Here is a 26,846-nt window from a genome sequence, read left to right on the forward strand (position 1 = left end):
GCCACACTGCTTCGCAGGACGGGGTAGTTTAAAAGAATAAAGCGAAAGGAACATGGCGGGTGCGATCATACCAGCACTAATGCACCGGATCCCATCAGAACTCCGAAGTTAAGCGTGCTTGGGCGAGAGTAGTACTAGGATGGGTGACCCCCTGGGAAGTCCTCGTGTTGCACCCCTCTCTTTTTTGTTTCGAAATCCAAATTTCCTATTCGTTCTTTATCCTGTAGTAATTTAGCTCCGTCGGAACGATTGCTTAATATTTTGCTTCTTGTCGAAGCGTGAAGGAGGATCTGAAGGCGCGAGACAAATCAGGAACGGTACGGCTCGATCAAAGCCCGGATCGTCGCTCAAATTTGTCGGCGCAAATGTATCACCGCAACTAGGGGTGGCAATTTTCGACACGACCTGAAAACACGACACGAACCTAACACGAAATTAATGGGTTTGGGTTGAGGTTTCGGGAATTCGGGTCAGAATCGGGTTGGACCCGATGAACCCGAAAAGAAAACCGGTCGATTTCGGGTCAACCCGTGGTGACCTGATATGACCCGATATGACCCGTTTACGAATTAAAAATAATTTAATAAACATAAAAATAATTTTATCTAACTAAACTAAGTTATTCTTTTTTTCAAAGGCATTAATTACTTAATCCTAAACGAATTTATTTAATTTGTGTGAAGTTGAAATTATTATACTTGGACAAATAATATATTATATTATTTTTCACTTTTGTATTGTTTTAATTTATTTTATATTTTGCTTGGGATAAAACACTTTTACGGTGTTTAATTTATTTTAGATTTGATTTGGAATCATTTATTTAAATTTTTATTACTTGATTATGTAATTAGTTTTGTGAGAAATTGATTTTATTAGAAATTACAGTGATAAATTAATAAATTAAAATTAAGTTTCGGGTCATTTCGGGTCGACCCGCCGCCCCGTAAACCTGAAATTTTCGGGTTCGGGTCAGCATACCTGACCCGTCACGGGTTGGCGGGTCGGGGTTCGGGTCAACAGATTTTCTGGCGGGTCTGTTGACCCGAACCCGACCCGCCAACCTGATTTGGACCCGAATTGCCACCCCTAACTGCAAGCGTGAAGGATTGATTTCATGATAATTTAGAGTTGCGGGATGAGGGAAAAAAACAGGGTGCAAATCAATAACAAAAAAAAATATAAAGTAAATAAATAAAAGGATAAGAGGAAAATGCTTGAATTGACGCTTAAAATGAATTTCGGTCTAGAAAAGCCACACTGCTTCGCAGGACGGGGTAGTTTAAAAGAATAAAGCGAAAGGAACATGGCGGGTGCGATCATACCAGCACTAATGCACCGGATCCCATCAGAACTCCGAAGTTAAGCGTGCTTGGGCGAGAGTAGTACTAGGATGGGTGACCCCCTGGGAAGTCCTCGTGTTGCACCCCTCTCTTTTTTGTTTCGAAATCCAAATTTCCTATTCGTTCTTTATCCTGTAGTAATTTAGCTCCGTCGGAACGATTGCTTAATATTTTGCTTCTTGTCGAAGCGTGAAGGAGGATCTGAAGGCGCGAGACAAATCAGGAACGGTACGGCTCGATCAAAGCCCGGATCGTCGCTCAAATTTGTCGGCGCAAATGTATCACCGCAACTAGGGGTGGCAATTTTCGACACGACCTGAAAACACGACACGAACCTAACACGAAATTAATGGGTTTGGGTTGAGGTTTCGGGAATTCGGGTCAGAATCGGGTTGGACCCGATGAACCCGAAAAGAAAACCGGTCGATTTCGGGTCAACCCGTGGTGACCTGATATGACCCGATATGACCCGTTTACGAATTAAAAATAATTTAATAAACATAAAAATAATTTTATCTAACTAAACTAAGTTATTCTTTTTTTCAAAGGCATTAATTACTTAATCCTAAACGAATTTATTTAATTTGTGTGAAGTTGAAATTATTATACTTGGACAAATAATATATTATATTATTTTTCACTTTTGTATTGTTTTAATTTATTTTATATTTTGCTTGGGATAAAACACTTTTACGGTGTTTAATTTATTTTAGATTTGATTTGGAATCATTTATTTAAATTTTTATTACTTGATTATGTAATTAGTTTTGTGAGAAATTGATTTTATTAGAAATTACAGTGATAAATTAATAAATTAAAATTAAGTTTCGGGTCATTTCGGGTCGACCCGCCGCCCCGTAAACCTGAAATTTTCGGGTTCGGGTCAGCATACCTGACCCGTCACGGGTTGGCGGGTCGGGGTTCGGGTCAACAGATTTTCTGGCGGGTCTGTTGACCCGAACCCGACCCGCCAACCTGATTTGGACCCGAATTGCCACCCCTAACTGCAAGCGTGAAGGATTGATTTCATGATAATTTAGAGTTGCGGGATGAGGGAAAAAAACAGGGTGCAAATCAATAACAAAAAAAAATATAAAGTAAATAAATAAAAGGATAAGAGGAAAATGCTTGAATTGACGCTTAAAATGAATTTCGGTCTAGAAAAGCCACACTGCTTCGCAGGACGGGGTAGTTTAAAAGAATAAAGCGAAAGGAACATGGCGGGTGCGATCATACCAGCACTAATGCACCGGATCCCATCAGAACTCCGAAGTTAAGCGTGCTTGGGCGAGAGTAGTACTAGGATGGGTGACCCCCTGGGAAGTCCTCGTGTTGCACCCCTCTCTTTTTTGTTTCGAAATCCAAATTTCCTATTCGTTCTTTATCCTGTAGTAATTTAGCTCCGTCGGAACGATTGCTTAATATTTTGCTTCTTGTCGAAGCGTGAAGGAGGATCTGAAGGCGCGAGACAAATCAGGAACGGTACGGCTCGATCAAAGCCCGGATCGTCGCTCAAATTTGTCGGCGCAAATGTATCACCGCAACTAGGGGTGGCAATTTTCGACACGACCTGAAAACACGACACGAACCTAACACGAAATTAATGGGTTTGGGTTGAGGTTTCGGGAATTCGGGTCAGAATCGGGTTGGACCCGATGAACCCGAAAAGAAAACCGGTCGATTTCGGGTCAACCCGTGGTGACCTGATATGACCCGATATGACCCGTTTACGAATTAAAAATAATTTAATAAACATAAAAATAATTTTATCTAACTAAACTAAGTTATTCTTTTTTTCAAAGGCATTAATTACTTAATCCTAAACGAATTTATTTAATTTGTGTGAAGTTGAAATTATTATACTTGGACAAATAATATATTATATTATTTTTCACTTTTGTATTGTTTTAATTTATTTTATATTTTGCTTGGGATAAAACACTTTTACGGTGTTTAATTTATTTTAGATTTGATTTGGAATCATTTATTTAAATTTTTATTACTTGATTATGTAATTAGTTTTGTGAGAAATTGATTTTATTAGAAATTACAGTGATAAATTAATAAATTAAAATTAAGTTTCGGGTCATTTCGGGTCGACCCGCCGCCCCGTAAACCTGAAATTTTCGGGTTCGGGTCAGCATACCTGACCCGTCACGGGTTGGCGGGTCGGGGTTCGGGTCAACAGATTTTCTGGCGGGTCTGTTGACCCGAACCCGACCCGCCAACCTGATTTGGACCCGAATTGCCACCCCTAACTGCAAGCGTGAAGGATTGATTTCATGATAATTTAGAGTTGCGGGATGAGGGAAAAAAACAGGGTGCAAATCAATAACAAAAAAAAATATAAAGTAAATAAATAAAAGGATAAGAGGAAAATGCTTGAATTGACGCTTAAAATGAATTTCGGTCTAGAAAAGCCACACTGCTTCGCAGGACGGGGTAGTTTAAAAGAATAAAACGAAAGGAACATGGCGGGTGCGATCATACCAGCACTAATGCACCGGATCCCATCAGAACTCCGAAGTTAAGCGTGCTTGGGCGAGAGTAGTACTAGGATGGGTGACCCCCTGGGAAGTCCTCGTGTTGCATCCCTCTCTTTTTTGTTTCGAAATCCAAATTTCCTATTCGTTCTTTATCCTGTAGTAATTTAGCTCCGTCGGAACGATTGCTTAATATTTTGCTTCTTGTCGAAGCGTGAAGGAGGATCTGAAGGCGCGAGACAAATCAGGAACGGTACGGCTCGATCAAAGCCCGGATCGTCGCTCAAATTTGTCGGCGCAAATGTATCACCGCAACTAGGGGTGGCAATTTTCGACACGACCTGAAAACACGACACGAACCTAACACGAAATTAATGGGTTTGGGTTGAGGTTTCGGGAATTCGGGTCAGAATCGGGTTGGACCCGATGAACCCGAAAAGAAAACCGGTCGATTTCGGGTCAACCCGTGGTGACCTGATATGACCCGATATGACCCGTTTACGAATTAAAAATAATTTAATAAACATAAAAATAATTTTATCTAACTAAACTAAGTTATTCTTTTTTTCAAAGGCATTAATTACTTAATCCTAAACGAATTTATTTAATTTGTGTGAAGTTGAAATTATTATACTTGGACAAATAATATATTATATTATTTTTCACTTTTGTATTGTTTTAATTTATTTTATATTTTGCTTGGGATAAAACACTTTTACGGTGTTTAATTTATTTTAGATTTGATTTGGAATCATTTATTTAAATTTTTATTACTTGATTATGTAATTAGTTTTGTGAGAAATTGATTTTATTAGAAATTACAGTGATAAATTAATAAATTAAAATTAAGTTTCGGGTCATTTCGGGTCGACCCGCCGCCCCGTAAACCAGAAATTTTCGGGTTCGGGTCAGCATACCTGACCCGTCACGGGTTGGCGGGTCGGGGTTCGGGTCAACAGATTTTCTGGCGGGTCTGTTGACCCGAACCCGACCCGCCAACCTGATTTGGACCCGAATTGCCACCCCTAACTGCAAGCGTGAAGGATTGATTTCATGATAATTTAGAGTTGCGGGATGAGGGAAAAAAACAGGGTGCAAATCAATAACAAAAAAAAATATAAAGTAAATAAATAAAAGGATAAGAGGAAAATGCTTGAATTGACGCTTAAAATGAATTTCGGTCTAGAAAAGCCACACTGCTTCGCAGGACGGGGTAGTTTAAAAGAATAAAGCGAAAGGAACATGGCGGGTGCGATCATACCAGCACTAATGCACCGGATCCCATCAGAACTCCGAAGTTAAGCGTGCTTGGGCGAGAGTAGTACTAGGATGGGTGACCCCCTGGGAAGTCCTCGTGTTGCACCCCTTTCTTTTTTGTTTCGAAATCCAAATTTCCTATTCGTTCTTTATCCTGTAGTAATTTAGCTCCGTCGGAACGATTGCTTAATATTTTGCTTCTTGTCGAAGCGTGAAGGAGGATCTGAAGGCGCGAGACAAATCAGGAATGGTACGGCTCGATCAAAGCCCGGATCGTCGCTCAAATTTGTCGGCGCAAATGTATCACCGCAACTAGGGGTGGCAATTTTCGACACGACCTGAAAACACGACACGAACCTAACACGAAATTAATGGGTTTGGGTTGAGGTTTCGGGAATTCGGGTCAGAATCGGGTTGGACCCGATGAACCCGAAAAGAAAACCGGTCGATTTCGGGTCAACCCGTGGTGACCTGATATGACCCGATATGACCCGTTTACGAATTAAAAATAATTTAATAAACATAAAAATAATTTTATCTAACTAAACTAAGTTATTCTTTTTTTCAAAGGCATTAATTACTTAATCCTAAACGAATTTATTTAATTTGTGTGAAGTTGAAATTATTATACTTGGACAAATAATATATTATATTATTTTTCACTTTTGTATTGTTTTAATTTATTTTATATTTTGCTTGGGATAAAACACTTTTACGGTGTTTAATTTATTTTAGATTTGATTTGGAATCATTTATTTAAATTTTTATTACTTGATTATGTAATTAGTTTTGTGAGAAATTGATTTTATTAGAAATTACAGTGATAAATTAATAAATTAAAATTAAGTTTCGGGTCATTTCGGGTCGACCCGCCGCCCCGTAAACCTGAAATTTTCGGGTTCGGGTCAGCATACCTGACCCGTCACGGGTTGGCGGGTCGGGGTTCGGGTCAACAGATTTTCTGGCGGGTCTGTTGACCCGAACCCGACCCGCCAACCTGATTTGGACCCGAATTGCCACCCCTAACTGCAAGCGTGAAGGATTGATTTCATGATAATTTAGAGTTGCGGGATGAGGGAAAAAAACAGGGTGCAAATCAATAACAAAAAAAAATATAAAGTAAATAAATAAAAGGATAAGAGGAAAATGCTTGAATTGACGCTTAAAATGAATTTCGGTCTAGAAAAGCCACACTGCTTCGCAGGACGGGGTAGTTTAAAAGAATAAAGCGAAAGGAACATGGCGGGTGCGATCATACCAGCACTAATGCACCGGATCCCATCAGAACTCCGAAGTTAAGCGTGCTTGGGCGAGAGTAGTACTAGGATGGGTGACCCCCTGGGAAGTCCTCGTGTTGCACCCCTCTCTTTTTTGTTTCGAAATCCAAATTTCCTATTCGTTCTTTATCCTGTAGTAATTTAGCTCCGTCGGAACGATTGCTTAATATTTTGCTTCTTGTCGAAGCGTGAAGGAGGATCTGAAGGCGCGAGACAAATCAGGAACGGTACGGCTCGATCAAAGCCCGGATCGTCGCTCAAATTTGTCGGCGCAAATGTATCACCGCAACTAGGGGTGGCAATTTTCGACACGACCTGAAAACACGACACGAACCTAACACGAAATTAATGGGTTTGGGTTGAGGTTTCGGGAATTCGGGTCAGAATCGGGTTGGACCCGATGAACCCGAAAAGAAAACCGGTCGATTTCGGGTCAACCCGTGGTGACCTGATATGACCCGATATGACCCGTTTACGAATTAAAAATAATTTAATAAACATAAAAATAATTTTATCTAACTAAACTAAGTTATTCTTTTTTTCAAAGGCATTAATTACTTAATCCTAAACGAATTTATTTAATTTGTGTGAAGTTGAAATTATTATACTTGGACAAATAATATATTATATTATTTTTCACTTTTGTATTGTTTTAATTTATTTTATATTTTGCTTGGGATAAAACACTTTTACGGTGTTTAATTTATTTTAGATTTGATTTGGAATCATTTATTTAAATTTTTATTACTTGATTATGTAATTAGTTTTGTGAGAAATTGATTTTATTAGAAATTACAGTGATAAATTAATAAATTAAAATTAAGTTTCGGGTCATTTCGGGTCGACCCGCCGCCCCGTAAACCTGAAATTTTCGGGTTCGGGTCAGCATACCTGACCCGTCACGGGTTGGCGGGTCGGGGTTCGGGTCAACAGATTTTCTGGCGGGTCTGTTGACCCGAACCCGACCCGCCAACCTGATTTGGACCCGAATTGCCACCCCTAACTGCAAGCGTGAAGGATTGATTTCATGATAATTTAGAGTTGCGGGATGAGGGAAAAAAACAGGGTGCAAATCAATAACAAAAAAAAATATAAAGTAAATAAATAAAAGGATAAGAGGAAAATGCTTGAATTGACGCTTAAAATGAATTTCGGTCTAGAAAAGCCACACTGCTTCGCAGGACGGGGTAGTTTAAAAGAATAAAGCGAAAGGAACATGGCGGGTGCGATCATACCAGCACTAATGCACCGGATCCCATCAGAACTCCGAAGTTAAGCGTGCTTGGGCGAGAGTAGTACTAGGATGGGTGACCCCCTGGGAAGTCCTCGTGTTGCACCCCTCTCTTTTTTGTTTCGAAATCCAAATTTCCTATTCGTTCTTTATCCTGTAGTAATTTAGCTCCGTCGGAACGATTGCTTAATATTTTGCTTCTTGTCGAAGCGTGAAGGAGGATCTGAAGGCGCGAGACAAATCAGGAACGGTACGGCTCGATCAAAGCCCGGATCGTCGCTCAAATTTGTCGGCGCAAATGTATCACCGCAACTAGGGGTGGCAATTTTCGACACGACCTGAAAACACGACACGAACCTAACACGAAATTAATGGGTTTGGGTTGAGGTTTCGGGAATTCGGGTCAGAATCGGGTTGGACCCGATGAACCCGAAAAGAAAACCGGTCGATTTCGGGTCAACCCGTGGTGACCTGATATGACCCGATATGACCCGTTTACGAATTAAAAATAATTTAATAAACATAAAAATAATTTTATCTAACTAAACTAAGTTATTCTTTTTTTCAAAGGCATTAATTACTTAATCCTAAACGAATTTATTTAATTTGTGTGAAGTTGAAATTATTATACTTGGACAAATAATATATTATATTATTTTTCACTTTTGTATTGTTTTAATTTATTTTATATTTTGCTTGGGATAAAACACTTTTACGGTGTTTAATTTATTTTAGATTTGATTTGGAATCATTTATTTAAATTTTTATTACTTGATTATGTAATTAGTTTTGTGAGAAATTGATTTTATTAGAAATTACAGTGATAAATTAATAAATTAAAATTAAGTTTCGGGTCATTTCGGGTCGACCCGCCGCCCCGTAAACCTGAAATTTTCGGGTTCGGGTCAGCATACCTGACCCGTCACGGGTTGGCGGGTCGGGGTTCGGGTCAACAGATTTTCTGGCGGGTCTGTTGACCCGAACCCGACCCGCCAACCTGATTTGGACCCGAATTGCCACCCCTAACTGCAAGCGTGAAGGATTGATTTCATGATAATTTAGAGTTGCGGGATGAGGGAAAAAAACAGGGTGCAAATCAATAACAAAAAAAAATATAAAGTAAATAAATAAAAGGATAAGAGGAAAATGCTTGAATTGACGCTTAAAATGAATTTCGGTCTAGAAAAGCCACACTGCTTCGCAGGACGGGGTAGTTTAAAAGAATAAAGCGAAAGGAACATGGCGGGTGCGATCATACCAGCACTAATGCACCGGATCCCATCAGAACTCCGAAGTTAAGCGTGCTTGGGCGAGAGTAGTACTAGGATGGGTGACCCCCTGGGAAGTCCTCGTGTTGCACCCCTCTCTTTTTTGTTTCGAAATCCAAATTTCCTATTCGTTCTTTATCCTGTAGTAATTTAGCTCCGTCGGAACGATTGCTTAATATTTTGCTTCTTGTCGAAGCGTGAAGGAGGATCTGAAGGCGCGAGACAAATCAGGAACGGTACGGCTCGATCAAAGCCCGGATCGTCGCTCAAATTTGTCGGCGCAAATGTATCACCGCAACTAGGGGTGGCAATTTTCGACACGACCTGAAAACACGACACGAACCTAACACGAAATTAATGGGTTTGGGTTGAGGTTTCGGGAATTCGGGTCAGAATCGGGTTGGACCCGATGAACCCGAAAAGAAAACCGGTCGATTTCGGGTCAACCCGTGGTGACCTGATATGACCCGATATGACCCGTTTACGAATTAAAAATAATTTAATAAACATAAAAATAATTTTATCTAACTAAACTAAGTTATTCTTTTTTTCAAAGGCATTAATTACTTAATCCTAAACGAATTTATTTAATTTGTGTGAAGTTGAAATTATTATACTTGGACAAATAATATATTATATTATTTTTCACTTTTGTATTGTTTTAATTTATTTTATATTTTGCTTGGGATAAAACACTTTTACGGTGTTTAATTTATTTTAGATTTGATTTGGAATCATTTATTTAAATTTTTATTACTTGATTATGTAATTAGTTTTGTGAGAAATTGATTTTATTAGAAATTACAGTGATAAATTAATAAATTAAAATTAAGTTTCGGGTCATTTCGGGTCGACCCGCCGCCCCGTAAACCTGAAATTTTCGGGTTCGGGTCAGCATACCTGACCCGTCACGGGTTGGCGGGTCGGGGTTCGGGTCAACAGATTTTCTGGCGGGTCTGTTGACCCGAACCCGACCCGCCAACCTGATTTGGACCCGAATTGCCACCCCTAACTGCAAGCGTGAAGGATTGATTTCATGATAATTTAGAGTTGCGGGATGAGGGAAAAAAACAGGGTGCAAATCAATAACAAAAAAAAATATAAAGTAAATAAATAAAAGGATAAGAGGAAAATGCTTGAATTGACGCTTAAAATGAATTTCGGTCTAGAAAAGCCACACTGCTTCGCAGGACGGGGTAGTTTAAAAGAATAAAGCGAAAGGAACATGGCGGGTGCGATCATACCAGCACTAATGCACCGGATCCCATCAGAACTCCGAAGTTAAGCGTGCTTGGGCGAGAGTAGTACTAGGATGGGTGACCCCCTGGGAAGTCCTCGTGTTGCACCCCTCTCTTTTTTGTTTCGAAATCCAAATTTCCTATTCGTTCTTTATCCTGTAGTAATTTAGCTCCGTCGGAACGATTGCTTAATATTTTGCTTCTTGTCGAAGCGTGAAGGAGGATCTGAAGGCGCGAGACAAATCAGGAACGGTACGGCTCGATCAAAGCCCGGATCGTCGCTCAAATTTGTCGGCGCAAATGTATCACCGCAACTAGGGGTGGCAATTTTCGACACGACCTGAAAACACGACACGAACCTAACACGAAATTAATGGGTTTGGGTTGAGGTTTCGGGAATTCGGGTCAGAATCGGGTTGGACCCGATGAACCCGAAAAGAAAACCGGTCGATTTCGGGTCAACCCGTGGTGACCTGATATGACCCGATATGACCCGTTTACGAATTAAAAATAATTTAATAAACATAAAAATAATTTTATCTAACTAAACTAAGTTATTCTTTTTTTCAAAGGCATTAATTACTTAATCCTAAACGAATTTATTTAATTTGTGTGAAGTTGAAATTATTATACTTGGACAAATAATATATTATATTATTTTTCACTTTTGTATTGTTTTAATTTATTTTATATTTTGCTTGGGATAAAACACTTTTACGGTGTTTAATTTATTTTAGATTTGATTTGGAATCATTTATTTAAATTTTTATTACTTGATTATGTAATTAGTTTTGTGAGAAATTGATTTTATTAGAAATTACAGTGATAAATTAATAAATTAAAATTAAGTTTCGGGTCATTTCGGGTCGACCCGCCGCCCCGTAAACCTGAAATTTTCGGGTTCGGGTCAGCATACCTGACCCGTCACGGGTTGGCGGGTCGGGGTTCGGGTCAACAGATTTTCTGGCGGGTCTGTTGACCCGAACCCGACCCGCCAACCTGATTTGGACCCGAATTGCCACCCCTAACTGCAAGCGTGAAGGATTGATTTCATGATAATTTAGAGTTGCGGGATGAGGGAAAAAAACAGGGTGCAAATCAATAACAAAAAAAAATATAAAGTAAATAAATAAAAGGATAAGAGGAAAATGCTTGAATTGACGCTTAAAATGAATTTCGGTCTAGAAAAGCCACACTGCTTCGCAGGACGGGGTAGTTTAAAAGAATAAAGCGAAAGGAACATGGCGGGTGCGATCATACCAGCACTAATGCACCGGATCCCATCAGAACTCCGAAGTTAAGCGTGCTTGGGCGAGAGTAGTACTAGGATGGGTGACCCCCTGGGAAGTCCTCGTGTTGCACCCCTCTCTTTTTTGTTTCGAAATCCAAATTTCCTATTCGTTCTTTATCCTGTAGTAATTTAGCTCCGTCGGAACGATTGCTTAATATTTTGCTTCTTGTCGAAGCGTGAAGGAGGATCTGAAGGCGCGAGACAAATCAGGAACGGTACGGCTCGATCAAAGCCCGGATCGTCGCTCAAATTTGTCGGCGCAAATGTATCACCGCAACTAGGGGTGGCAATTTTCGACACGACCTGAAAACACGACACGAACCTAACACGAAATTAATGGGTTTGGGTTGAGGTTTCGGGAATTCGGGTCAGAATCGGGTTGGACCCGATGAACCCGAAAAGAAAACCGGTCGATTTCGGGTCAACCCGTGGTGACCTGATATGACCCGATATGACCCGTTTACGAATTAAAAATAATTTAATAAACATAAAAATAATTTTATCTAACTAAACTAAGTTATTCTTTTTTTCAAAGGCATTAATTACTTAATCCTAAACGAATTTATTTAATTTGTGTGAAGTTGAAATTATTATACTTGGACAAATAATATATTATATTATTTTTCACTTTTGTATTGTTTTAATTTATTTTATATTTTGCTTGGGATAAAACACTTTTACGGTGTTTAATTTATTTTAGATTTGATTTGGAATCATTTATTTAAATTTTTATTACTTGATTATGTAATTAGTTTTGTGAGAAATTGATTTTATTAGAAATTACAGTGATAAATTAATAAATTAAAATTAAGTTTCGGGTCATTTCGGGTCGACCCGCCGCCCCGTAAACCTGAAATTTTCGGGTTCGGGTCAGCATACCTGACCCGTCACGGGTTGGCGGGTCGGGGTTCGGGTCAACAGATTTTCTGGCGGGTCTGTTGACCCGAACCCGACCCGCCAACCTGATTTGGACCCGAATTGCCACCCCTAACTGCAAGCGTGAAGGATTGATTTCATGATAATTTAGAGTTGCGGGATGAGGGAAAAAAACAGGGTGCAAATCAATAACAAAAAAAAATATAAAGTAAATAAATAAAAGGATAAGAGGAAAATGCTTGAATTGACGCTTAAAATGAATTTCGGTCTAGAAAAGCCACACTGCTTCGCAGGACGGGGTAGTTTAAAAGAATAAAGCGAAAGGAACATGGCGGGTGCGATCATACCAGCACTAATGCACCGGATCCCATCAGAACTCCGAAGTTAAGCGTGCTTGGGCGAGAGTAGTACTAGGATGGGTGACCCCCTGGGAAGTCCTCGTGTTGCACCCCTCTCTTTTTTGTTTCGAAATCCAAATTTCCTATTCGTTCTTTATCCTGTAGTAATTTAGCTCCGTCGGAACGATTGCTTAATATTTTGCTTCTTGTCGAAGCGTGAAGGAGGATCTGAAGGCGCGAGACAAATCAGGAACGGTACGGCTCGATCAAAGCCCGGATCGTCGCTCAAATTTGTCGGCGCAAATGTATCACCGCAACTATGGGTGGCAATTTTCGACACGACCTGAAAACACGACACGAACCTAACACGAAATTAATGGGTTTGGGTTGAGGTTTCGGGAATTCGGGTCAGAATCGGGTTGGACCCGATGAACCCGAAAAGAAAACCGGTCGATTTCGGGTCAACCCGTGGTGACCTGATATGACCCGATATGACCCGTTTACGAATTAAAAATAATTTAATAAACATAAAAATAATTTTATCTAACTAAACTAAGTTATTCTTTTTTTCAAAGGCATTAATTACTTAATCCTAAACGAATTTATTTAATTTGTGTGAAGTTGAAATTATTATACTTGGACAAATAATATATTATATTATTTTTCACTTTTGTATTGTTTTAATTTATTTTATATTTTGCTTGGGATAAAACACTTTTACGGTGTTTAATTTATTTTAGATTTGATTTGGAATCATTTATTTAAATTTTTATTACTTGATTATGTAATTAGTTTTGTGAGAAATTGATTTTATTAGAAATTACAGTGATAAATTAATAAATTAAAATTAAGTTTCGGGTCATTTCGGGTCGACCCGCCGCCCCGTAAACCTGAAATTTTCGGGTTCGGGTCAGCATACCTGACCCGTCACGGGTTGGCGGGTCGGGGTTCGGGTCAACAGATTTTCTGGCGGGTCTGTTGACCCGAACCCGACCCGCCAACCTGATTTGGACCCGAATTGCCACCCCTAACTGCAAGCGTGAAGGATTGATTTCATGATAATTTAGAGTTGCGGGATGAGGGAAAAAAACAGGGTGCAAATCAATAACAAAAAAAAATATAAAGTAAATAAATAAAAGGATAAGAGGAAAATGCTTGAATTGACGCTTAAAATGAATTTCGGTCTAGAAAAGCCACACTGCTTCGCAGGACGGGGTAGTTTAAAAGAATAAAGCGAAAGGAACATGGCGGGTGCGATCATACCAGCACTAATGCACCGGATCCCATCAGAACTCCGAAGTTAAGCGTGCTTGGGCGAGAGTAGTACTAGGATGGGTGACCCCCTGGGAAGTCCTCGTGTTGCACCCCTCTCTTTTTTGTTTCGAAATCCAAATTTCCTATTCGTTCTTTATCCTGTAGTAATTTAGCTCCGTCGGAACGATTGCTTAATATTTTGCTTCTTGTCGAAGCGTGAAGGAGGATCTGAAGGCGCGAGACAAATCAGGAACGGTACGGCTCGATCAAAGCCCGGATCGTCGCTCAAATTTGTCGGCGCAAATGTATCACCGCAACTATGGGTGGCAATTTTCGACACGACCTGAAAACACGACACGAACCTAACACGAAATTAATGGGTTTGGGTTGAGGTTTCGGGAATTCGGGTCAGAATCGGGTTGGACCCGATGAACCCGAAAAGAAAACCGGTCGATTTCGGGTCAACCCGTGGTGACCTGATATGACCCGATATGACCCGTTTACGAATTAAAAATAATTTAATAAACATAAAAATAATTTTATCTAACTAAACTAAGTTATTCTTTTTTTCAAAGGCATTAATTACTTAATCCTAAACGAATTTATTTAATTTGTGTGAAGTTGAAATTATTATACTTGGACAAATAATATATTATATTATTTTTCACTTTTGTATTGTTTTAATTTATTTTATATTTTGCTTGGGATAAAACACTTTTACGGTGTTTAATTTATTTTAGATTTGATTTGGAATCATTTATTTAAATTTTTATTACTTGATTATGTAATTAGTTTTGTGAGAAATTGATTTTATTAGAAATTACAGTGATAAATTAATAAATTAAAATTAAGTTTCGGGTCATTTCGGGTCGACCCGCCGCCCCGTAAACCTGAAATTTTCGGGTTCGGGTCAGCATACCTGACCCGTCACGGGTTGGCGGGTCGGGGTTCGGGTCAACAGATTTTCTGGCGGGTCTGTTGACCCGAACCCGACCCGCCAACCTGATTTGGACCCGAATTGCCACCCCTAACTGCAAGCGTGAAGGATTGATTTCATGATAATTTAGAGTTGCGGGATGAGGGAAAAAAACAGGGTGCAAATCAATAACAAAAAAAAATATAAAGTAAATAAATAAAAGGATAAGAGGAAAATGCTTGAATTGACGCTTAAAATGAATTTCGGTCTAGAAAAGCCACACTGCTTCGCAGGACGGGGTAGTTTAAAAGAATAAAGCGAAAGGAACATGGCGGGTGCGATCATACCAGCACTAATGCACCGGATCCCATCAGAACTCCGAAGTTAAGCGTGCTTGGGCGAGAGTAGTACTAGGATGGGTGACCCCCTGGGAAGTCCTCGTGTTGCACCCCTCTCTTTTTTGTTTCGAAATCCAAATTTCCTATTCGTTCTTTATCCTGTAGTAATTTAGCTCCGTCGGAACGATTGCTTAATATTTTGCTTCTTGTCGAAGCGTGAAGGAGGATCTGAAGGCGCGAGACAAATCAGGAACGGTACGGCTCGATCAAAGCCCGGATCGTCGCTCAAATTTGTCGGCGCAAATGTATCACCGCAACTAGGGGTGGCAATTTTCGACACGACCTGAAAACACGACACGAACCTAACACGAAATTAATGGGTTTGGGTTGAGGTTTCGGGAATTCGGGTCAGAATCGGGTTGGACCCGATGAACCCGAAAAGAAAACCGGTCGATTTCGGGTCAACCCGTGGTGACCTGATATGACCCGATATGACCCGTTTACGAATTAAAAATAATTTAATAAACATAAAAATAATTTTATCTAACTAAACTAAGTTATTCTTTTTTTCAAAGGCATTAATTACTTAATCCTAAACGAATTTATTTAATTTGTGTGAAGTTGAAATTATTATACTTGGACAAATAATATATTATATTATTTTTCACTTTTGTATTGTTTTAATTTATTTTATATTTTGCTTGGGATAAAACACTTTTACGGTGTTTAATTTATTTTAGATTTGATTTGGAATCATTTATTTAAATTTTTATTACTTGATTATGTAATTAGTTTTGTGAGAAATTGATTTTATTAGAAATTACAGTGATAAATTAATAAATTAAAATTAAGTTTCGGGTCATTTCGGGTCGACCCGCCGCCCCGTAAACCTGAAATTTTCGGGTTCGGGTCAGCATACCTGACCCGTCACGGGTTGGCGGGTCGGGGTTCGGGTCAACAGATTTTCTGGCGGGTCTGTTGACCCGAACCCGACCCGCCAACCTGATTTGGACCCGAATTGCCACCCCTAACTGCAAGCGTGAAGGATTGATTTCATGATAATTTAGAGTTGCGGGATGAGGGAAAAAAACAGGGTGCAAATCAATAACAAAAAAAAATATAAAGTAAATAAATAAAAGGATAAGAGGAAAATGCTTGAATTGACGCTTAAAATGAATTTCGGTCTAGAAAAGCCACACTGCTTCGCAGGACGGGGTAGTTTAAAAGAATAAAGCGAAAGGAACATGGCGGGTGCGATCATACCAGCACTAATGCACCGGATCCCATCAGAACTCCGAAGTTAAGCGTGCTTGGGCGAGAGTAGTACTAGGATGGGTGACCCCCTGGGAAGTCCTCGTGTTGCACCCCTCTCTTTTTTGTTTCGAAATCCAAATTTCCTATTCGTTCTTTATCCTGTAGTAATTTAGCTCCGTCGGAACGATTGCTTAATATTTTGCTTCTTGTCGAAGCGTGAAGGAGGATCTGAAGGCGCGAGACAAATCAGGAACGGTACGGCTCGATCAAAGCCCGGATCGTCGCTCAAATTTGTCGGCGCAAATGTATCACCGCAACTAGGGGTGGCAATTTTCGACACGACCTGAAAACACGACACGAACCTAACACGAAATTAATGGGTTTGGGTTGAGGTTTCGGGAATTCGGGTCAGAATCGGGTTGGACCCGATGAACCCGAAAAGAAAACCGGTCGATTTCGGGTCAACCCGTGGTGACCTGATATGACCCGATATGACCCGTTTACGAATTAAAAATAATTTAATAAACATAAAAATAATTTTATCTAACTAAACTAAGTTATTCTTTTTTTCAAAGGCATTAATTACTTAATCCTAAACGAATTTATTTAATTTGTGTGAAGTTGAAATTATTATACTTGGACAAATAATATATTATATTATTTTTCACTTTTGTATTGTTTTAATTTATTTTATATTTTGCTTGGGATAAAACACTTTTACGGTGTTTAATTTATTTTAGATTTGATTTGGAATCATTTATTTAAATTTTTATTACTTGATTATGTAATTAGTTTTGTGAGAAATTGATTTTATTAGAAATTACAGTGATAAATTAATAAATTAAAATTAAGTTTCGGGTCATTTCGGGTCGACCCGCCGCCCCGTAAACCTGAAATTTTCGGGTTCGGGTCAGCATACCTGACCCGTCACGGGTTGGCGGGTCGGGGTTCGGGTCAACAGATTTTCTGGCGGGTCTGTTGACCCGAACCCGACCCGCCAACCTGATTTGGACCCGAATTGCCACCCCTAACTGCAAGCGTGAAGGATTGATTTCATGATAATTTAGAGTTGCGGGATGAGGGAAAAAAACAGGGTGCAAATCAATAACAAAAAAAAATATAAAGTAAATAAATAAAAGGATAAGAGGAAAATGCTTGAATTGACGCTTAAAATGAATTTCGGTCTAGAAAAGCCACACTGCTTCGCAGGACGGGGTAGTTTAAAAGAATAAAGCGAAAGGAACATGGCGGGTGCGATCATACCAGCACTAATGCACCGGATCCCATCAGAACTCCGAAGTTAAGCGTGCTTGGGCGAGAGTAGTACTAGGATGGGTGACCCCCTGGGAAGTCCTCGTGTTGCACCCCTCTCTTTTTTGTTTCGAAATCCAAATTTCCTATTCGTTCTTTATCCTGTAGTAATTTAGCTCCGTCGGAACGATTGCTTAATATTTTGCTTCTTGTCGAAGCGTGAAGGAGGATCTGAAGGCGCGAGACAAATCAGGAACGGTACGGCTCGATCAAAGCCCGGATCGTCGCTCAAATTTGTCGGCGCAAATGTATCACCGCAACTAGGGGTGGCAATTTTCGACACGACCTGAAAACACGACACGAACCTAACACGAAATTAATGGGTTTGGGTTGAGGTTTCGGGAATTCGGGTCAGAATCGGGTTGGACCCGATGAACCCGAAAAGAAAACCGGTCGATTTCGGGTCAACCCGTGGTGACCTGATATGACCCGATATGACCCGTTTACGAATTAAAAATAATTTAATAAACATAAAAATAATTTTATCTAACTAAACTAAGTTATTCTTTTTTTCAAAGGCATTAATTACTTAATCCTAAACGAATTTATTTAATTTGTGTGAAGTTGAAATTATTATACTTGGACAAATAATATATTATATTATTTTTCACTTTTGTATTGTTTTAATTTATTTTATATTTTGCTTGGGATAAAACACTTTTACGGTGTTTAATTTATTTTAGATTTGATTTGGAATCATTTATTTAAATTTTTATTACTTGATTATGTAATTAGTTTTGTGAGAAATTGATTTTATTAGAAATTACAGTGATAAATTAATAAATTAAAATTAAGTTTCGGGTCATTTCGGGTCGACCCGCCGCCCCGTAAACCTGAAATTTTCGGGTTCGGGTCAGCATACCTGACCCGTCACGGGTTGGCGGGTCGGGGTTCGGGTCAACAGATTTTCTGGCGGGTCTGTTGACCCGAACCCGACCCGCCAACCTGATTTGGACCCGAATTGCCACCCCTAACTGCAAGCGTGAAGGATTGATTTCATGATAATTTAGAGTTGCGGGATGAGGGAAAAAAACAGGGTGCAAATCAATAACAAAAAAAAATATAAAGTAAATAAATAAAAGGATAAGAGGAAAATGCTTGAATTGACGCTTAAAATGAATTTCGGTCTAGAAAAGCCACACTGCTTCGCAGGACGGGGTAGTTTAAAAGAATAAAGCGAAAGGAACATGGCGGGTGCGATCATACCAGCACTAATGCACCGGATCCCATCAGAACTCCGAAGTTAAGCGTGCTTGGGCGAGAGTAGTACTAGGATGGGTGACCCCCTGGGAAGTCCTCGTGTTGCACCCCTCTCTTTTTTGTTTCGAAATCCAAATTTCCTATTCGTTCTTTATCCTGTAGTAATTTAGCTCCGTCGGAACGATTGCTTAATATTTTGCTTCTTGTCGAAGCGTGAAGGAGGATCTGAAGGCGCGAGACAAATCAGGAACGGTACGGCTCGATCAAAGCCCGGATCGTCGCTCAAATTTGTCGGCGCAAATGTATCACCGCAACTAGGGGTGGCAATTTTCGACACGACCTGAAAACACGACACGAACCTAACACGAAATTAATGGGTTTGGGTTGAGGTTTCGGGAATTCGGGTCAGAATCGGGTTGGACCCGATGAACCCGAAAAGAAAACCGGTCGATTTCGGGTCAACCCGTGGTGACCTGATATGACCCGATATGACCCGTTTACGAATTAAAAATAATTTAATAAACATAAAAATAATTTTATCTAACTAAACTAAGTTATTCTTTTTTTCAAAGGCATTAATTACTTAATCCTAAACGAATTTATTTAATTTGTGTGAAGTTGAAATTATTATACTTGGACAAATAATATATTATATTATTTTTCACTTTTGTATTGTTTTAATTTATTTTATATTTTGCTTGGGATAAAACACTTTTACGGTGTTTAATTTATTTTAGATTTGATTTGGAATCATTTATTTAAATTTTTATTACTTGATTATGTAATTAGTTTTGTGAGAAATTGATTTTATTAGAAATTACAGTGATAAATTAATAAATTAAAATTAAGTTTCGGGTCATTTCGGGTCGACCCGCCGCCCCGTAAACCTGAAATTTTCGGGTTCGGGTCAGCATACCTGACCCGTCACGGGTTGGCGGGTCGGGGTTCGGGTCAACAGATTTTCTGGCGGGTCTGTTGACCCGAACCCGACCCGCCAACCTGATTTGGACCCGAATTGCCACCCCTAACTGCAAGCGTGAAGGATTGATTTCATGATAATTTAGAGTTGCGGGATGAGGGAAAAAAACAGGGTGCAAATCAATAACAAAAAAAAATATAAAGTAAATAAATAAAAGGATAAGAGGAAAATGCTTGAATTGACGCTTAAAATGAATTTCGGTCTAGAAAAGCCACACTGCTTCGCAGGACGGGGTAGTTTAAAAGAATAAAGCGAAAGGAACATGGCGGGTGCGATCATACCAGCACTAATGCACCGGATCCCATCAGAACTCCGAAGTTAAGCGTGCTTGGGCGAGAGTAGTACTAGGATGGGTGACCCCCTGGGAAGTCCTCGTGTTGCACCCCTCTCTTTTTTGTTTCGAAATCCAAATTTCCTATTCGTTCTTTATCCTGTAGTAATTTAGCTCCGTCGGAACGATTGCTTAATATTTTGCTTCTTGTCGAAGCGTGAAGGAGGATCTGAAGGCGCGAGACAAATCAGGAACGGTACGGCTCGATCAAAGCCCGGATCGTCGCTCAAATTTGTCGGCGCAAATGTATCACCGCAACTAGGGGTGGCAATTTTCGACACGACCTGAAAACACGACACGAACCTAACACGAAATTAATGGGTTTGGGTTGAGGTTTCGGGAATTCGGGTCAGAATCGGGTTGGACCCGATGAACCCGAAAAGAAAACCGGTCGATTTCGGGTCAACCCGTGGTGACCTGATATGACCCGATATGACCCGTTTACGAATTAAAAATAATTTAATAAACATAAAAATAATTTTATCTAACTAAACTAAGTTATTCTTTTTTTCAAAGGCATTAATTACTTAATCCTAAACGAATTTATTTAATTTGTGTGAAGTTGAAATTATTATACTTGGACAAATAATATATTATATTATTTTTCACTTTTGTATTGTTTTAATTTATTTTATATTTTGCTTGGGATAAAACACTTTTACGGTGTTTAATTTATTTTAGATTTGATTTGGAATCATTTATTTAAATTTTTATTACTTGATTATGTAATTAGTTTTGTGAGAAATTGATTTTATTAGAAATTACAGTGATAAATTAATAAATTAAAATTAAGTTTCGGGTCATTTCGGGTCGACCCGCCGCCCCGTAAACCTGAAATTTTCGGGTTCGGGTCAGCATACCTGACCCGTCACGGGTTGGCGGGTCGGGGTTCGGGTCAACAGATTTTCTGGCGGGTCTGTTGACCCGAACCCGACCCGCCAACCTGATTTGGACCCGAATTGCCACCCCTAACTGCAAGCGTGAAGGATTGATTTCATGATAATTTAGAGTTGCGGGATGAGGGAAAAAAACAGGGTGCAAATCAATAACAAAAAAAAATATAAAGTAAATAAATAAAAGGATAAGAGGAAAATGCTTGAATTGACGCTTAAAATGAATTTCGGTCTAGAAAAGCCACACTGCTTCGCAGGACGGGGTAGTTTAAAAGAATAAAGCGAAAGGAACATGGCGGGTGCGATCATACCAGCACTAATGCACCGGATCCCATCAGAACTCCGAAGTTAAGCGTGCTTGGGCGAGAGTAGTACTAGGATGGGTGACCCCCTGGGAAGTCCTCGTGTTGCACCCCTCTCTTTTTTGTTTCGAAATCCAAATTTCCTATTCGTTCTTTATCCTGTAGTAATTTAGCTCCGTCGGAACGATTGCTTAATATTTTGCTTCTTGTCGAAGCGTGAAGGAGGATCTGAAGGCGCGAGACAAATCAGGAACGGTACGGCTCGATCAAAGCCCGGATCGTCGCTCAAATTTGTCGGCGCAAATGTATCACCGCAACTAGGGGTGGCAATTTTCGACACGACCTGAAAACACGACACGAACCTAACACGAAATTAATGGGTTTGGGTTGAGGTTTCGGGAATTCGGGTCAGAATCGGGTTGGACCCGATGAACCCGAAAAGAAAACCGGTCGATTTCGGGTCAACCCGTGGTGACCTGATATGACCCGATATGACCCGTTTACGAATTAAAAATAATTTAATAAACATAAAAATAATTTTATCTAACTAAACTAAGTTATTCTTTTTTTCAAAGGCATTAATTACTTAATCCTAAACGAATTTATTTAATTTGTGTGAAGTTGAAATTATTATACTTGGACAAATAATATATTATATTATTTTTCACTTTTGTATTGTTTTAATTTATTTTATATTTTGCTTGGGATAAAACACTTTTACGGTGTTTAATTTATTTTAGATTTGATTTGGAATCATTTATTTAAATTTTTATTACTTGATTATGTAATTAGTTTTGTGAGAAATTGATTTTATTAGAAATTACAGTGATAAATTAATAAATTAAAATTAAGTTTCGGGTCATTTCGGGTCGACCCGCCGCCCCGTAAACCTGAAATTTTCGGGTTCGGGTCAGCATACCTGACCCGTCACGGGTTGGCGGGTCGGGGTTCGGGTCAACAGATTTTCTGGCGGGTCTGTTGACCCGAACCCGACCCGCCAACCTGATTTGGACCCGAATTGCCACCCCTAACTGCAAGCGTGAAGGATTGATTTCATGATAATTTAGAGTTGCGGGATGAGGGAAAAAAACAGGGTGCAAATCAATAACAAAAAAAAATATAAAGTAAATAAATAAAAGGATAAGAGGAAAATGCTTGAATTGACGCTTAAAATGAATTTCGGTCTAGAAAAGCCACACTGCTTCGCAGGACGGGGTAGTTTAAAAGAATAAAGCGAAAGGAACATGGCGGGTGCGATCATACCAGCACTAATGCACCGGATCCCATCAGAACTCCGAAGTTAAGCGTGCTTGGGCGAGAGTAGTACTAGGATGGGTGACCCCCTGGGAAGTCCTCGTGTTGCACCCCTCTCTTTTTTGTTTCGAAATCCAAATTTCCTATTCGTTCTTTATCCTGTAGTAATTTAGCTCCGTCGGAACGATTGCTTAATATTTTGCTTCTTGTCGAAGCGTGAAGGAGGATCTGAAGGCGCGAGACAAATCAGGAACGGTACGGCTCGATCAAAGCCCGGATCGTCGCTCAAATTTGTCGGCGCAAATGTATCACCGCAACTAGGGGTGGCAATTTTCGACACGACCTGAAAACACGACACGAACCTAACACGAAATTAATGGGTTTGGGTTGAGGTTTCGGGAATTCGGGTCAGAATCGGGTTGGACCCGATGAACCCGAAAAGAAAACCGGTCGATTTCGGGTCAACCCGTGGTGACCTGATATGACCCGATATGACCCGTTTACGAATTAAAAATAATTTAATAAACATAAAAATAATTTTATCTAACTAAACTAAGTTATTCTTTTTTTCAAAGGCATTAATTACTTAATCCTAAACGAATTTATTTAATTTGTGTGAAGTTGAAATTATTATACTTGGACAAATAATATATTATATTATTTTTCACTTTTGTATTGTTTTAATTTATTTTATATTTTGCTTGGGATAAAACACTTTTACGGTGTTTAATTTATTTTAGATTTGATTTGGAATCATTTATTTAAATTTTTATTACTTGATTATGTAATTAGTTTTGTGAGAAATTGATTTTATTAGAAATTACAGTGATAAATTAATAAATTAAAATTAAGTTTCGGGTCATTTCGGGTCGACCCGCCGCCCCGTAAACCTGAAATTTTCGGGTTCGGGTCAGCATACCTGACCCGTCACGGGTTGGCGGGTCGGGGTTCGGGTCAACAGATTTTCTGGCGGGTCTGTTGACCCGAACCCGACCCGCCAACCTGATTTGGACCCGAATTGCCACCCCTAACTGCAAGCGTGAAGGATTGATTTCATGATAATTTAGAGTTGCGGGATGAGGGAAAAAAACAGGGTGCAAATCAATAACAAAAAAAAATATAAAGTAAATAAATAAAAGGATAAGAGGAAAATGCTTGAATTGACGCTTAAAATGAATTTCGGTCTAGAAAAGCCACACTGCTTCGCAGGACGGGGTAGTTTAAAAGAATAAAGCGAAAGGAACATGGCGGGTGCGATCATACCAGCACTAATGCACCGGATCCCATCAGAACTCCGAAGTTAAGCGTGCTTGGGCGAGAGTAGTACTAGGATGGGTGACCCCCTGGGAAGTCCTCGTGTTGCACCCCTCTCTTTTTTGTTTCGAAATCCAAATTTCCTATTCGTTCTTTATCCTGTAGTAATTTAGCTCCGTCGGAACGATTGCTTAATATTTTGCTTCTTGTCGAAGCGTGAAGGAGGATCTGAAGGCGCGAGACAAATCAGGAACGGTACGGCTCGATCAAAGCCCGGATCGTCGCTCAAATTTGTCGGCGCAAATGTATCACCGCAACTAGGGGTGGCAATTTTCGACACGACCTGAAAACACGACACGAACCTAACACGAAATTAATGGGTTTGGGTTGAGGTTTCGGGAATTCGGGTCAGAATCGGGTTGGACCCGATGAACCCGAAAAGAAAACCGGTCGATTTCGGGTCAACCCGTGGTGACCTGATATGACCCGATATGACCCGTTTACGAATTAAAAATAATTTAATAAACATAAAAATAATTTTATCTAACTAAACTAAGTTATTCTTTTTTTCAAAGGCATTAATTACTTAATCCTAAACGAATTTATTTAATTTGTGTGAAGTTGAAATTATTATACTTGGACAAATAATATATTATATTATTTTTCACTTTTGTATTGTTTTAATTTATTTTATATTTTGCTTGGGACAAAACACTTTTACGGTGTTTAATTTATTTTAGATTTGATTTGGAATCATTTATTTAAATTTTTATTACTTGATTATGTAATTAGTTTTGTGAGAAATTGATTTTATTAGAAATTACAGTGATAAATTAATAAATTAAAATTAAGTTTCGGGTCATTTCGGGTCGACCCGCCGCCCCGTAAACCTGAAATTTTCGGGTTCGGGTCAGCATACCTGACCCGTCACGGGTTGGCGGGTCGGGGTTCGGGTCAACAGATTTTCTGGCGGGTCTGTTGACCCGAACCCGACCCGCCAACCTGATTTGGACCCGAATTGCCACCCCTAACTGCAAGCGTGAAGGATTGATTTCATGATAATTTAGAGTTGCGGGATGAGGGAAAAAAACAGGGTGCAAATCAATAACAAAAAAAAATATAAAGTAAATAAATAAAAGGATAAGAGGAAAATGCTTGAATTGACGCTTAAAATGAATTTCGGTCTAGAAAAGCCACACTGCTTCGCAGGACGGGGTAGTTTAAAAGAATAAAACGAAAGGAACATGGCGGGTGCGATCATACCAGCACTAATGCACCGGATCCCATCAGAACTCCGAAGTTAAGCGTGCTTGGGCGAGAGTAGTACTAGGATGGGTGACCCCCTGGGAAGTCCTCGTGTTGCATCCCTCTCTTTTTTGTTTCGAAATCCAAATTTCCTATTCGTTCTTTATCCTGTAGTAATTTAGCTCCGTCGGAACGATTGCTTAATATTTTGCTTCTTGTCGAAGCGTGAAGGAGGATCTGAAGGCGCGAGACAAATCAGGAACGGTACGGCTCGATCAAAGCCCGGATCGTCGCTCAAATTTGTCGGCGCAAATGTATCACCGCAACTAGGGGTGGCAATTTTCGACACGACCTGAAAACACGACACGAACCTAACACGAAATTAATGGGTTTGGGTTGAGGTTTCGGGAATTCGGGTCAGAATCGGGTTGGACCCGATGAACCCGAAAAGAAAACCGGTCGATTTCGGGTCAACCCGTGGTGACCTGATATGACCCGATATGACCCGTTTACGAATTAAAAATAATTTAATAAACATAAAAATAATTTTATCTAACTAAACTAAGTTATTCTTTTTTTCAAAGGCATTAATTACTTAATCCTAAACGAATTTATTTAATTTGTGTGAAGTTGAAATTATTATACTTGGACAAATAATATATTATATTATTTTTCACTTTTGTATTGTTTTAATTTATTTTATATTTTGCTTGGGATAAAACACTTTTACGGTGTTTAATTTATTTTAGATTTGATTTGGAATCATTTATTTAAATTTTTATTACTTGATTATGTAATTAGTTTTGTGAGAAATTGATTTTATTAGAAATTACAGTGATAAATTAATAAATTAAAATTAAGTTTCGGGTCATTTCGGGTCGACCCGCCGCCCCGTAAACCAGAAATTTTCGGGTTCGGGTCAGCATACCTGACCCGTCACGGGTTGGCGGGTCGGGGTTCGGGTCAACAGATTTTCTGGCGGGTCTGTTGACCCGAACCCGACCCGCCAACCTGATTTGGACCCGAATTGCCACCCCTAACTGCAAGCGTGAAGGATTGATTTCATGATAATTTAGAGTTGCGGGATGAGGGAAAAAAACAGGGTGCAAATCAATAACAAAAAAAAATATAAAGTAAATAAATAAAAGGATAAGAGGAAAATGCTTGAATTGACGCTTAAAATGAATTTCGGTCTAGAAAAGCCACACTGCTTCGCAGGACGGGGTAGTTTAAAAGAATAAAGCGAAAGGAACATGGCGGGTGCGATCATACCAGCACTAATGCACCGGATCCCATCAGAACTCCGAAGTTAAGCGTGCTTGGGCGAGAGTAGTACTAGGATGGGTGACCCCCTGGGAAGTCCTCGTGTTGCACCCCTCTCTTTTTTGTTTCGAAATCCAAATTTCCTATTCGTTCTTTATCCTGTAGTAATTTAGCTCCGTCGGAACGATTGCTTAATATTTTGCTTCTTGTCGAAGCGTGAAGGAGGATCTGAAGGCGCGAGACAAATCAGGAACGGTACGGCTCGATCAAAGCCCGGATCGTCGCTCAAATTTGTCGGCGCAAATGTATCACCGCAACTAGGGGTGGCAATTTTCGACACGACCTGAAAACACGACACGAACCTAACACGAAATTAATGGGTTTGGGTTGAGGTTTCGGGAATTCGGGTCAGAATCGGGTTGGACCCGATGAACCCGAAAAGAAAACCGG

General features: G+C 39.6%; 22 non-coding genes across 22 annotated transcripts; all 22 read left to right on the forward strand.

Moving 5' to 3' along the window:
* The first annotated feature begins 57 nt into the window (after positions 1-57).
* LOC140029218 (5S ribosomal RNA) lies at positions 58-176 on the forward strand. The gene has a single exon (XR_011833122.1). It is a non-coding gene; the product is annotated as a 5S ribosomal RNA (ribosomal RNA).
* Positions 177-1,311: 1,135 nt separating this feature from the next.
* LOC140029229 (5S ribosomal RNA) lies at positions 1,312-1,430 on the forward strand. Its single transcript, XR_011833133.1, has one exon. It is a non-coding gene; the product is annotated as a 5S ribosomal RNA (ribosomal RNA).
* Positions 1,431-2,565: 1,135 nt separating this feature from the next.
* On the forward strand, positions 2,566-2,684 carry LOC140029241 (5S ribosomal RNA). Its single transcript, XR_011833145.1, has one exon. It is a non-coding gene; the product is annotated as a 5S ribosomal RNA (ribosomal RNA).
* Positions 2,685-3,819: 1,135 nt separating this feature from the next.
* On the forward strand, positions 3,820-3,938 carry LOC140029968 (5S ribosomal RNA). The gene has a single exon (XR_011833883.1). It is a non-coding gene; the product is annotated as a 5S ribosomal RNA (ribosomal RNA).
* A 1,135-nt stretch (positions 3,939-5,073) lies between these two features.
* Positions 5,074-5,192, forward strand: LOC140029252 (5S ribosomal RNA). Its single transcript, XR_011833156.1, has one exon. It is a non-coding gene; the product is annotated as a 5S ribosomal RNA (ribosomal RNA).
* A 1,135-nt stretch (positions 5,193-6,327) lies between these two features.
* On the forward strand, positions 6,328-6,446 carry LOC140029263 (5S ribosomal RNA). Its single transcript, XR_011833167.1, has one exon. It is a non-coding gene; the product is annotated as a 5S ribosomal RNA (ribosomal RNA).
* Positions 6,447-7,581: 1,135 nt separating this feature from the next.
* On the forward strand, positions 7,582-7,700 carry LOC140029274 (5S ribosomal RNA). Its single transcript, XR_011833178.1, has one exon. It is a non-coding gene; the product is annotated as a 5S ribosomal RNA (ribosomal RNA).
* Positions 7,701-8,835: 1,135 nt separating this feature from the next.
* Positions 8,836-8,954, forward strand: LOC140029285 (5S ribosomal RNA). Its single transcript, XR_011833189.1, has one exon. It is a non-coding gene; the product is annotated as a 5S ribosomal RNA (ribosomal RNA).
* Positions 8,955-10,089: 1,135 nt separating this feature from the next.
* LOC140029296 (5S ribosomal RNA) lies at positions 10,090-10,208 on the forward strand. The gene has a single exon (XR_011833200.1). It is a non-coding gene; the product is annotated as a 5S ribosomal RNA (ribosomal RNA).
* A 1,135-nt stretch (positions 10,209-11,343) lies between these two features.
* LOC140029307 (5S ribosomal RNA) lies at positions 11,344-11,462 on the forward strand. The gene has a single exon (XR_011833211.1). It is a non-coding gene; the product is annotated as a 5S ribosomal RNA (ribosomal RNA).
* A 1,135-nt stretch (positions 11,463-12,597) lies between these two features.
* LOC140029318 (5S ribosomal RNA) lies at positions 12,598-12,716 on the forward strand. The gene has a single exon (XR_011833222.1). It is a non-coding gene; the product is annotated as a 5S ribosomal RNA (ribosomal RNA).
* Positions 12,717-13,851: 1,135 nt separating this feature from the next.
* On the forward strand, positions 13,852-13,970 carry LOC140029329 (5S ribosomal RNA). The gene has a single exon (XR_011833233.1). It is a non-coding gene; the product is annotated as a 5S ribosomal RNA (ribosomal RNA).
* Positions 13,971-15,105: 1,135 nt separating this feature from the next.
* LOC140029340 (5S ribosomal RNA) lies at positions 15,106-15,224 on the forward strand. Its single transcript, XR_011833244.1, has one exon. It is a non-coding gene; the product is annotated as a 5S ribosomal RNA (ribosomal RNA).
* A 1,135-nt stretch (positions 15,225-16,359) lies between these two features.
* LOC140029352 (5S ribosomal RNA) lies at positions 16,360-16,478 on the forward strand. The gene has a single exon (XR_011833256.1). It is a non-coding gene; the product is annotated as a 5S ribosomal RNA (ribosomal RNA).
* A 1,135-nt stretch (positions 16,479-17,613) lies between these two features.
* Positions 17,614-17,732, forward strand: LOC140029363 (5S ribosomal RNA). Its single transcript, XR_011833267.1, has one exon. It is a non-coding gene; the product is annotated as a 5S ribosomal RNA (ribosomal RNA).
* Positions 17,733-18,867: 1,135 nt separating this feature from the next.
* On the forward strand, positions 18,868-18,986 carry LOC140029374 (5S ribosomal RNA). Its single transcript, XR_011833278.1, has one exon. It is a non-coding gene; the product is annotated as a 5S ribosomal RNA (ribosomal RNA).
* Positions 18,987-20,121: 1,135 nt separating this feature from the next.
* On the forward strand, positions 20,122-20,240 carry LOC140029385 (5S ribosomal RNA). Its single transcript, XR_011833290.1, has one exon. It is a non-coding gene; the product is annotated as a 5S ribosomal RNA (ribosomal RNA).
* A 1,135-nt stretch (positions 20,241-21,375) lies between these two features.
* Positions 21,376-21,494, forward strand: LOC140029396 (5S ribosomal RNA). The gene has a single exon (XR_011833301.1). It is a non-coding gene; the product is annotated as a 5S ribosomal RNA (ribosomal RNA).
* Positions 21,495-22,629: 1,135 nt separating this feature from the next.
* LOC140029407 (5S ribosomal RNA) lies at positions 22,630-22,748 on the forward strand. The gene has a single exon (XR_011833312.1). It is a non-coding gene; the product is annotated as a 5S ribosomal RNA (ribosomal RNA).
* Positions 22,749-23,883: 1,135 nt separating this feature from the next.
* LOC140029418 (5S ribosomal RNA) lies at positions 23,884-24,002 on the forward strand. Its single transcript, XR_011833323.1, has one exon. It is a non-coding gene; the product is annotated as a 5S ribosomal RNA (ribosomal RNA).
* A 1,135-nt stretch (positions 24,003-25,137) lies between these two features.
* LOC140029969 (5S ribosomal RNA) lies at positions 25,138-25,256 on the forward strand. The gene has a single exon (XR_011833884.1). It is a non-coding gene; the product is annotated as a 5S ribosomal RNA (ribosomal RNA).
* Positions 25,257-26,391: 1,135 nt separating this feature from the next.
* LOC140029429 (5S ribosomal RNA) lies at positions 26,392-26,510 on the forward strand. Its single transcript, XR_011833334.1, has one exon. It is a non-coding gene; the product is annotated as a 5S ribosomal RNA (ribosomal RNA).
* The last annotated feature ends 336 nt before the right edge of the window (positions 26,511-26,846 follow it).

Source organism: Coffea arabica, chromosome 11e (genome assembly GCF_036785885.1).
Source record: "Coffea arabica cultivar ET-39 chromosome 11e, Coffea Arabica ET-39 HiFi, whole genome shotgun sequence".
Lineage (NCBI taxonomy): Eukaryota > Viridiplantae > Streptophyta > Magnoliopsida > Gentianales > Rubiaceae > Coffea > Coffea arabica.